Source organism: Ceratotherium simum, chromosome 14, assembly GCF_057802395.1.
Source record: "Ceratotherium simum simum isolate JZ-2026a chromosome 14, ASM5780239v1, whole genome shotgun sequence".
In the NCBI taxonomy this organism is placed as follows: Eukaryota; Metazoa; Chordata; class Mammalia; order Perissodactyla; family Rhinocerotidae; genus Ceratotherium; species Ceratotherium simum.
In genome coordinates, this window is record NC_141913.1 from 50,406,098 (window position 1) to 50,418,302 (window position 12,205).

Sequence of the window (12,205 nt, forward strand, 5' to 3'; positions counted from 1 at the left end):
CAATATATGGTCTTTTGTGATTGACTTCTTTCACTTAGCATAATGTATTCAAGGTTCATCCATGTTGTGGCACAAATCAGTACTTCATTTCTTTTTATGGCTGAATAATATTCCATTATATGAATATACCATTTCTTAGTCATCCATTCATCCAGTAATGGACATTTGAGTTGTTTTCATTTTTGGCTATTATGAATAATGATGCTGTGGACATTCATGTGCAAGTTTTTGTGCTCATATGTTTTCCTTTTGGTGGGGTATGTACCGAGGGATAGAATTGTTGGGTCACGTGTTTGGCATTTTGAGGAACTGCTAGACTCTTTTCCAAAGCAGCTGTACCATTTCACATTCCAACCAGAAATGTTTGAGGTTTCCAATTTCTCTACAACTTCAACATTTGTGATTTTCTGTCTTTTTGATTATAGCCATCTTAGTGGGTGTGAGGTAGTATCTCATGGTTTTTATTTGCATTTCCCTAATCACTAATAAGGTTGAGCATCTTTTCATGTGCTTATTGGCCATTAGTATATCTTTCTTGGAGAAATATCTTTTCAAATCTTTAGCCCATTTTAAAAAATTGGGTAGTTTGTCTTTTTGTTGTTGAGAGATAAGAATTCTTTATATATCCTGGATACAATTCCCTTATCTTATTTGCAAATGTTTACTCCCGTTCTTTGGAATAAATTTTTTTTGTCTTTTCACTTTCTTGATGGTGTCCTTTGCAGCACAAAAGTTCTAATTGTGATGAAGTCCAATTTATTTTTGTCTTTTGTTGCTTGTGCTTTTGATGTCATATCTAAGAAACCATTGCTTAATCCAAGGTCACAAAGATTTATTCTTATGTTTTCTTCTAAGAGCTTAATATTTAGGTCAATGAGCCACCTTGAGTTAATTTTTGTATATGGTGTGAGGTAGGGGTCCATCTTTGTTCTTTTGCATGTGGATATCCATCTCTCTCAGAACTATTTGTTGAAAAGACTATTCTTTCCCCCACTGAATTGTCTTAGTAGCTGTATTAGTCAGCTTGGGCTGCCATAACAAAACATCACAGACAGGGTGATTTAAACAACAGAAATGTATATTTCACAGTTCTGGAGGCTGGGAAGTCCAACATCAAGGTGCTGCTTGATTCAGTGAATTTGTGAAACAAGACAAGTTATGCACTTCTAAAATATAATGGTGGAACAAGCATAGGATAGACATTCCCATTCCAAAAGAGAGAAATAGGAAAGAAGAAAGGGTGATGGATCCCAAGTAAGTCCAAAACCTAGTAAGGAGAATTACATCAGATTTTAAGGCTTATAAACAATAGAAATTTATTTTTCATAGTTCTGGAGGCTGGAAGTCCAAGATCAAGGGATCTGCAGATTCAGTGTCTGGTGAGAGGGACTGCTTTCTGGTTCATAGATGGCTGTCTTTTCACTGTGTCCTCACATGGTGGATGCAGCTAGGGAGCTCTGTGGGATCTCTTTTATAAGAGCACTAATCCCTTTCATGAAAGTTCCACACCTATAACCTAAGCACCTCCCAAAGGCCCTACTTCCTAATACCATGGCATTGGGCATTAGGTTAGGTTTCAATATATGAATTTTGGGAGCACATAACTATTCAGTTCATAGCAACTAATTAACTCAAGTGCTTCCCTGTGTGATAGACAATTCTGATACACACACACACACACACAAACATATATATATATATATATATATCAGATATATATAATCACATCACATCACATCAGATATATGTGTATATCACATGTATATAATGTTTCTCTTCATCATTCTAGAATTTTCTTTCACACTTGAACATTTTCTAGTACTATGAATTGCTATACATTTTGGCTATATGTAAGATTATCCAAAGGCATGACACACCTTATGTGAAAATCACAGCTTACACAAATGGGATTTTAGGTGTTGACAGAAGTATTGTAGGTCAGCAGAGATACTGAGAATCATGAGTAATCACAGTGGCTGCCTACTCCTTTCCTTACACATGCTTAGAATACCACTGACTTATGACATCCATAGCTCTTTCATAACTGTTAAGAATTCTAACTAAAGCACTGTAAAAGATGAGACCTAGCTTTTGTCTCCCTTATGTGTTCAACCGAATATGTAATCATTTGTATTTGTCTCAGAGAATTCTGAAAAAACTTATTTTCATATGCATAAAGGATTCCTGTATGTGTTCTAGCTTTGCATGATTTTTTTCATTTTTATAACACATCTAGGCATTATTTTGACTAAAATCATAATTGGTAATTATAATACATATGTTTTTATCTAAAATATCTTGTTGAAAGGCAAAAGTGTTGGTTTCTCTTATTGTCACTTGTGCTGTGGGGTCTTAAAAAATTACAAAACTGTATATGTTAATTGAAGTGCATTTGGAATACTATAGGAAAAGGAAGAGAAAAACAGAAATATTCTATAAAGAGTGGATACTCTCGACCTTCCTAAAATTACATTTCTTTGGTTACTGCCATCTTTATCATCACAGCCAGGTTCCTGAGCTTCTGTGGGTAAGGAAAAGAGGGATGGGGAATGAGAAGTTGGAGAAGAGGGCTTGATTTTCTCAGAGCTGGACTTTGGATGGAAACGACTGGCCCCTGAATTTGCATCACCCCACTCTTTTTCGTTGGAGGAAACAGTTCTTCAGACCCTGAACAATGGACCGCCTTGCTTTCTTCTTGACTAGGTGGGACCTCTAATTCTTTCCATGACAGTTCTGGGGCTCTGCTTATTTGAATGTTCTATCTCAGGTTCAAAATATTTGATGTGATGTTCCCAATTCAATTGCATTACTGCATAAATGAAATAAAGTCATGACTAAAGTTTTAAAATTCCACATGCTCTAAAGTTGCTCAAATTGTTTTTTAACTTTTCAGACTTATGGAAAAATTGCAATAATACAGAGAATTTTCTTATATTCTTCACCCCAATTCTCCAAATGTTACCATTTTACCTGGTTGCTTTATTATTCTCTCTCTCTCTCTCCCACTTGAGAATAATTGCAGACATGTTGCCCCATTACCTCTAAATATTTCAATGGATATTTCCTCAAAACAAGGACATTTTCTTATATATCCATAATAAGAGTATCAAAATCAAGGAATTACCACTGATATAGATTGTTATCTAATCCACAGACCTCATTCAAATTTTTCCAGTTGCCCCAATGTCTCAATAATGTCCTACAGAGCTAAAGAAGAAAATATATTTCCTCCCTCTCTTCTTTCTTCCTTCCTTCCTTTTTTTCTTTACTATATTCCTTCCTTCTTTTTTTCTGGTTCAGGATCCAATACAGAATCACACATTCATTTAGTTAGCTAATTGGATTTGTATAAATCAACTTTATTGAGGTATAACATACATATAATAAAATGTACTCACTTCAAGTGTATCGTTCAATAAGTTTTGAATGCTTGCTTCCATGTATCCACCCCTACAGTAAAGATATAAATATTTCTGTCACCCCAAAAGATTCTCTTTGCCCCTTCTCAGTAAATCCCCCACTCCTGGTCCCAGGCAACCACTGATCTCTTTCTGTCATTATAGATTAGATTTACCTTTTCTATCATTTTGTGCAAATGAAATTATACAGTAGGTACTCTTTTGTGTCCACTTCTTTGGCTTAATATGTTTTGAGATTAATCCATGTTGCTGCATATTTTCAATGTTGATTTGAAAAGATTACTTAGTAGGATTCCATTGTATGGATATTCTAAAATTTGTTTATTTATCTGTTGATGGACATTTGGGTTGTTTCTGCTATTACAAATAAAGCTGTTATGAATATTTTTGTACAATTCTTTGTGTGGACGTATGTTTTAATTTCTCTTGGGCGGAATTTCTGGATCCTATGCTAAGTATATATTTTTCTGCATAAGAAATAGCCAAATTGCTTTCCAAAGTAATTACACCATTTTGCCTTGCCATCAGCAGTGTATGAGAGGTCCAGTTCCTCCACATCCTTGTCAACATTGAAGCCCCGGTTGTTTTAAGTTTAGCCATTCTAAGAGTGTACAGTGGTATCTCATGGTGGTTTAAATTTATATGTCCCTGATAATCAATGATGTTGAGCATCTGCTGATAAGATTTCAAAACCTATAAATAATAATAACTTTTATCATTTAGGTAAAATATGCTAGGCTATGTTTGAGCACATTACTTGGCATTAATTCATTTCACCCTCATAACCACACTATGAGGTAGGTACTACTATCATTCTGTCTTATAGAGGAAACTGAGGCACAGAGAGATTAAGCAATTGGCCCAAGCTCACGCATCTTAGTAAGCGAGAAGCCAGTATTTAAACCTGAGACCAGACCTGGGCTCTCAACTGCTGTATAATACTTGATCCAAGAGTGTTGTCTACTTGGAGTCTGATGCTCTCAATTAACTGCTTCTCTTGAGTTTGGGTTCTCTTTGTCCTCCTTTCCCTCTGCTTAGTTCTGATCACTGACGCTGCTTGCCCCTGAAATCCTTCTTGAATTGGTAAAATGGTCTGTCTTCAAAATTAACTCATTATATCTAACAGACTCCCCTGTTTCTTGTATCCAGAAGCTGTATACTTCATTCTCTTTTTAATTTTTAAATTCTCTCTCTCTCCTTTTCAACTTTTGTGACGGAAAATTTTAAATGTATTCAAAAGTAGAGAAAACACTACAATGAGCTCTCATTTCTTTTTTTGTTTTTTGCTGAGGAAGATTTGCCCTGAGCTAACATCTGTTGTCAATCTTCCTCTTTTTGCTTGAGGAAGATTCACTCTGAGCTAACATCTGTTGCCAATCTTCCTCTATTTTGTATGTGGGTCACCGCCACAGCATGGCCACTGATGAGTGGTGTAGGTCCACACCCAGGAACCAGACCCAGGCTGCTGAAGTGGAGCAGGCTGAACTTAACAAGTAGGCCACCAGGGCTGGCCCAAAGAATCTTAATTTTTATCTGTAAAAATATTAGTAGGTATCTCTAATTGAGGAGAATTTAAAAAATTATAACCCTGATATCAGAATCACACCTGAAAAAAATGACATCTGTTTCCTAATATCATCAATATCCATTTAGTGTTCAAATCTCCTCAGTTTTCTAATCATTATTATTATTTTTTACAGTTTGTGTGAAGCATGATCCAAATACTTGTGATTATTTGATATCTCATAAATTTCTTTGAATTTATAGGTTTCTCCTCTAACTCTTTTTGGCCTTGTAGTTTAACTACTGAAAAAAACTGGCTATACGCTTGTAGAGTTTCCTGTAGTCTGGATTTTGCTGATGGAGTCTCTACAGAATAGTTAAGTTCGCCTCTATTCCTTATATTTCCTGAAATTTATAGTTAAATCTGGAAGCTTGATCATATTCAGGTCCAATTTGTTTTGGTTAGACTACTTCAAAGGTGATGCTGTGAACTTCCATCAAGAAGTACACAATGTCTGATTGTGTCTCTTTTTGTGATGATATCAGCCGTTGATGATCCTAGCCTAGGTGTGTTAACTCATTAGAGGTTATAAAAATGATTTTCTAATCCTATCATTTCTTCTTAATCATTAGCTGCAATACATCTATAAAGAGAAAACCTGTTTAACTATTTGGTTATCTTAGATTTGCATAGGACAGGCAAAACAAATGTTTTTTTTTCCCTTTTATGTTCATTTTCAAAACAGTAAGTTGGTTAGGAGAGTGCACTCTTTAAGACAGTAGAAAAATGCAACAATAGACTATGTTAATTTGCCGAGAATTAACCATACAGACTCTTTTAGTACAGTCTCATCTTTGGTTTTCCTAAAGAGCAAGCCAATGGAAGCTTGGCTTGCATTGCAAGCAAAATGGAAAATGCAGCGTCTTATGCCAGACGATGAGCACAAAGAGTAATGTGGCACTTTGCATCTTCAAAGATTTTCAGGGCTAATTATTTCTCCCAGCTCCCCAAGAAGTAGGTGTTATTAACCTCACTTTAAAGAGAAGAAAGTGAAGACTTGAAGAAGATGTGAAAGCAACTTGCCCCAAGCTCAGAGGGTGTTACCATGAAAAATGAGAATATAATTTGTGTATGGCTTAATTTTAAATTTCATGCTGAGGAAAAGAGATAGAGGGAGGGGCAGAGAAAAGGGGAGCTGGAGACCACTGCCTCAGTTCTGACACCAGAAATTGTGCAGTGTGCAGAAATTTGAGGGCACCCTGAGCTATGGGGATTATCAACGAAGCCTTTGACATTGTGATGCCTGACACAGGCAAATGTTTGTCAGATGACTAAAAACAAATAATTTGCCACATTTTGTCACTGTGGATATCCCTATAGTGTGACAAGGATGGAAAACTCTGCTAGATTCAGACTCCTCAATAATTGTACACCAGGGAGTTGGAAGATGACAGTTGTTTTTTCTCTAAGTTAGAACTATTTATTGTATGCTGATTAATTCTTGTATAAAGCAAAGATAGTATTTGTACTAGACTTTGAACATGCTTAGTTTATGCTGACAGATCACATGGAATTGTGAGCCTGGATCAAACAAGAGATGATGTAATTTTTGGGAATTTTCTTCTCAATACCAGGGTTGGCACTTGGATTTTTCATTGTAGAGATGCTGAAGTTAAAATAATCCCAAACTTTGGAGCTGGAACATACAAAACTTGTGTTCGTCACTCAAACTAATTTTCCCAACAGGCTATAATTGCTTAGACCTGGGGTAAGCTCGCCTCATCAGCACAAACGCCCCTGTCAGTGGTACAGAGTGAGGGGAAAAGCAAGTCAACATGAGGCGGTTTTCAAAAGGGAGAAGCCCAGAAGTCTTTTTCTGACATTAGATTGGTCTTATTAGTCAACTGACAACACCTCCTAACCTAAAACCTATCTGGTGACCTTTATGATGACTTGGTAATTTATCTCCTTGAAAAGAACTGCTAATACCTTTCATGTACTGTAGACGTCTAGTTCAGGAATCAAATGCTACATGTCTGACTTATTGGGTGGGAAATCTCTGTTTAATTTGCACTTCATGTTTCTACTATTTAATTCTCAATGCATGTACCAATAAACCTATGTATTGATTTTCTTTTTTTAGGGACTGCATTCCTTCTCAGCTCTTCTTCTCTCACTTAAAGCCAGCTTTGATGTTATGGCAGCTCAGCTACTTCAAGGCATGCTTGTAATCTTTTGGACAGGTAAAGAGGAAGGAGGAGGGACCCTGCTCCTCTCACAAGGCGGCCTCCTCCTCCTCCTCCAGATCTACTCAAGGAGCTGCTCTGCTTTCCTCAGGCTCCTCCCTCTCTGGCTGCTGATAGCTTCCTGTGAAGTCATGACTGGTAACAGTAGGGAAATGCGAGTTTGCGCATCCAATCCTGGAACACCAAGAGCTTGAAAAAAGGAGGTTGAAGATTAATATCAAGGACACATTCTTTTACACAAGGGGAGTGAATACATCATCTTTGTAATACTAACAAGTGGTAGAGCCGACAACGTAATTCAGTTTAGGGGTGTGCAAAAATCATGGCTTCATAACAGAGGGACGTAGGGGAGACACCTATCATGGAGAGCAGCCATGACTCCGGCCAAGAATGGCGCATGGCACAGGGGGCAGGGCGGAGCTTGATTCTACCCAAGTGGGTCAGGATGGTGGCTGGGCTTTGTGGTGAGTCTTTGGGCTGCCCCTTCAAAATCTCCTTTGGAAAGAAAATTTATAATAAATGTATAGGGAATTATCTTTGAGGCATTTATTTTCTTCCACTCCTGAGCTATATTTAGGACTCCATATTTATTTTTTAAAGCAGTGGAGGGGGGTGTGGGATGTGTACAGCCTAAGGGTTAGGAGTCTGAGTTCTGGGTGTGAACTTGACTCCCTCTCTTCCCAACAATTACTTAAATTTCTAATATCACTTTCCTCATTTATAAAATTGGAATCATAATACATAACTGACTTTGAAAGAGGTAAAAATATACCTAAAATTTCTTTGGGGAAAAGAATGGGTATGCAATAAAAACTTATAAATTACAAAGCATCATAATATAAATTGTCATAGTGATAGTAATGATAAATATCTGTTATTTAATACAAAATATTAAAGATAGACTCCTCTCTTCAAAGTCTTAATCCTCCTCTCTTACTACTAGTAAATTCCACTTTTATTTTTGTTTTGTATATTTAGTCTTTTGCTGTTGCTCTTTGCTGTTTATAAGATATCCAGACCTAAAAGTAGAAAGTGGAAATTTCACATAAATTGTGTCTATATGTATGTGTGCAAATGTGTGTGTGTGTGTGTGCATGCATGTGATATAGACAACGAATCTTATTTCCTCTCAAACTTTAAAGACTATCAATTAAAAAAAATCTACTCTTTATTTCTCTATATCTACTATATGAGTAAAAATAATCTCTCTGAGATTTGTAGCTTCACTACAGTATTTAGAGAGTAAAAATCATGATAGTTAAGACTTATGAGACAGTTATTGGTGGCAGGAACTATACTAAGGACTTTATGTATGTTAAACCATTTAGTCCTCATTCCAACCCTATGAGGACATGCCGAAATGTCACCCCCATTTTACAGATGAGCTGACTGAAGCTGAGTGAGATTTAGTGATTTGTTAAAGGCCGTGGAGTCAGTAAATGGCAGAGCTGGGAACCAGCTAGTCACGTGTCAGTGCTAACCATTGGATGGCCTGTGTCCAGTGTGGAACCTGCCAGAAGCCTGTGATTTTGAAAGTGGGATCAATGGACAACCAGTTCTGAACCACTAGAAGGATTTCTGATTCCAGGGCCCAGATCTATCGCATCACAATCCCTGCGGATTTGGGCCTGGGAACATGCCATTTGATTGTACTTCCTCTCTTGCTCCCCCCGCCCCAGCCCTGGCATGATTCTGATGTACAATGGTGTTGAAGAACCAGTAACATAAACATTTTGATATAATTGGATTAAAAAAGACAATTTTGATTTACTCACTATAATTTTTAATTCCAAAATATTAAAATAGCAACTCTCTTTCTTGGAAGTGGACACCACTTCCTTCCATAACAATCATTGTGTGCACCACGCCATTGTTACAAATAATTCACTGCTTTCTACTACTAGGTATCAGTTCACGTGTCCTTTCACAAATTCAAGATATGTTTAATGTTTAGTGTGCAAAGCACTGTGTAGGGATATACAGATGAATGAAATGTGGTCCTGCTCTCCGTGTGGCTTAGGGTCTAGGGAGGGACCATAATATGTGCGTGTGAGTGAAGGGGTACAAGCACAGAATGGAGCTCAGTGAAGAAATGTCTGGTCTCATGGGCTGGCCCCTTGGCTTAGGGGTTAAGTGCGCGCGCTCTGCTGCTGGCCGCCTGGGTTCGGATCCCGGGCGCACACCGATGCACCGCTTGTCCGGCCATGCTGAGGCGGAGTCCCACATACAGCAACTAGAAGGATGTGCAGCTATGACATACAACTATCTACTGGGGCTTTGGGGGAAAAAAAAATAAATAAAATTCAAAAAAGAAATGTCTGGTCTCAAGTTTCTACATTGGAAGGAGTTGGAGCTACAACCAGCAAATCTCAGAGTCCTTCAAGTCTGGGGCAAATGAGGACACTGGGTAGAAGGAATCACACTTAAATCCCATCTTAGGAGGCAGAGACCAGGACTTTAGAGCTCTCATCTGAAGAGTCTACCACGGTGCCTTACATACATAGTGTAAATTGGTTCATACATTTCTCCCTCTTCCCCCAAATTCCTTGGAAGCCTCCTTGAAAATTTCCTCCCTTTCCAAGTGAAGCCAGTTGACTTCATGTTCCTGAGATGTGCAAATTCGTACATCGTCTGTCTCATTTAATTGGTCCCATCATTACATAGAACCAGTGCTTATTAGAGGAAGGAGTACTTCTTATATTCCATACAATATATTCCATATTCCACATGAAATGGGTACATTTAATCTCAGATTAAACACAAGAGTGTGATGTTTAACACAAACATATAGTGTATTTGTTAAGAGCACCACTTGGATTTAAATCTGGTTCCACCACTTACTAATGTTGTGACCTAGAGGAAGTGACTCACTAGCCCTGTGCCTCTGTAGTTTTTTCCTTTTCTTTTATAAAATGGAAGTAAAATGCTATGGTAAAATGTTTGAAGGCGTGTAGTAAAAAGTCTTACTCACATCACTTAAAAATGCACACACAACGCACCGTGGGCTTAAGTTTCACATTTGGGAACAAGGGGTTTGGACTTGGTGAGGGCCAAGTTTCCTTTAGAGCTAAGCGTCGGCTTCTCCTCGCTGTGCTTTATTGTATCATGCAGCAAGGCAGAGATCACGGCCTGTGGCTGAGTCAGCAGTTGACAGATGCTGCAGAGGAGGAGCATGGAGGAGGGAGACAGAGGGTCAGGCGTGTTCTCACTTGCACTCCCCTCCCGGAGCGGGGATCTTCCTGGAGGTGCTCCTGCAACGGCTTCTCCCTGGCTCCTGTCCTCCTCTGCCTCGCTTATCTTGGGAGGAGTTGGGGTTGATTACTGGTCTTGGGTGAGACACCAGCTTCTGCTGGGCTGCTGAGCGGTTCTAGGCCTCACCTAAGGGAAACTCGGGAATTTCTACTTCTTGAGAAACATAACTTTTGTTTTTGAATTGTGTAACCTTTTATTAGTAACTAAAATAGAAGATATTTGTTGAACAACATAGTAGTTAATTGACTATAACTGGAGATTTATTATGCAAAGGCCCAGTGTGGCAGACAGCTTTGTGAAAGTAACTTGTCAAGAAACATCACTTTTTATTTTTATTTTTATTATTTTTTTTGAGGAAGATCGGCCTTGAGCTAACATCTGCCAATCCTCCTCTTTTTGCTGAGGAAGACTGGCCCTGGGCTAACATCCGTGCCCATCTTCCTCTATTTTATATGGGACACCACCACAGCATGGCTTGACAAGCGGTGCGTCAGTGCGTGCCCGGGATCTGAACCGGCAAACCCCGGGGCCGCCGCAGCAGAGCATGCGCACTTAACCACTTGTGCCACAGGGCCGGCCCTGAAACATCACTTTTTAATCTCGGCCCTGAAACATCACTTTTTAATCGTAAGAAGTGATATATGATGACTGTAGAAAATTTGGAAGATACAGGCAACTATAGAAAGAAAATAAAAATCACCTTTAATTTCACCAGCCAGAAATAACTACTGTTAAAATTATTTTATGCATTTTCTTTGTCTTCTAAGTACATACACACACACACTTAATTTCTTAATCAAGCAACCTTTAAGTGCATTACAGCAAGAAACAAAGGTCTCCATATATATATTTTTTTTAACGTACTGATGAAACTTAATCTCGTGAGCATTACTCTTTGCAAATATACATTTAATTATTTCCGTATTGATGGACATTCAGCTGGTAGTTTTTCTATTATAAATAATATTACCATGGACATTTCTGTACGTTAATCATTGACTTGATCTGTAATTATTTCCTTAAGAAAGATTTCTAAAAGCTGTATTATTGGGTCAAAGGTGATGCATATTAAAAAGATAACATAGGGGCTGACCCGTGGCCTAGTGGTTAAGTTTGACGTGCTCTGCTTCGGCGGCCCAGGTTCACGGGTTTTGATCCTGGGTGAGGACCTACACCACTCATCAACCATGCTGGGCCAGCGACCCACATACAAAATAGAGGAAGACCAGCATGGATGTTAGCTCATGGCGAATCTTCCTCTGCAAAAAAATGAAAAATAAAAAAATAAAAAAATAAAAAGTAATATAGTGCCAAATTATTTCCCAGAAGAGTTGACTAATTTACATTCCTGCCAGCTGTATTGAAATTCTTATTTCCACTGGATATTTTGGAAAGATTGTATTTTCATTCTTATATTTGTTCCTTTTGTCCTATAAGAATTACATATGAAAAGAAAATTATAAAGTCTTCTCCGTATACAAATATTTGAACAAATGAATATGAAGACACCGAATCCCATAGCTCTATTATACAAAGAATTAAAATCCAGCCATTGATGAACTAATATGTTTAATTTTTATTTCATTTTTATGTCACATCCAAATGCATTCCATACTATTCCTTTTCAAGACTAATTGAGCTCTTTTTGGATAGGTAAAGGCAGGCTTTCATTTTTTGACCTTTACATTAAAAGGAATATAAGGACAATGGGTCCAACCCCCCTCCTTTATTACTTTGCACGATTCCAAGGCCCAGAGAAGTTACGTTTCTTGCTGATGATTAAT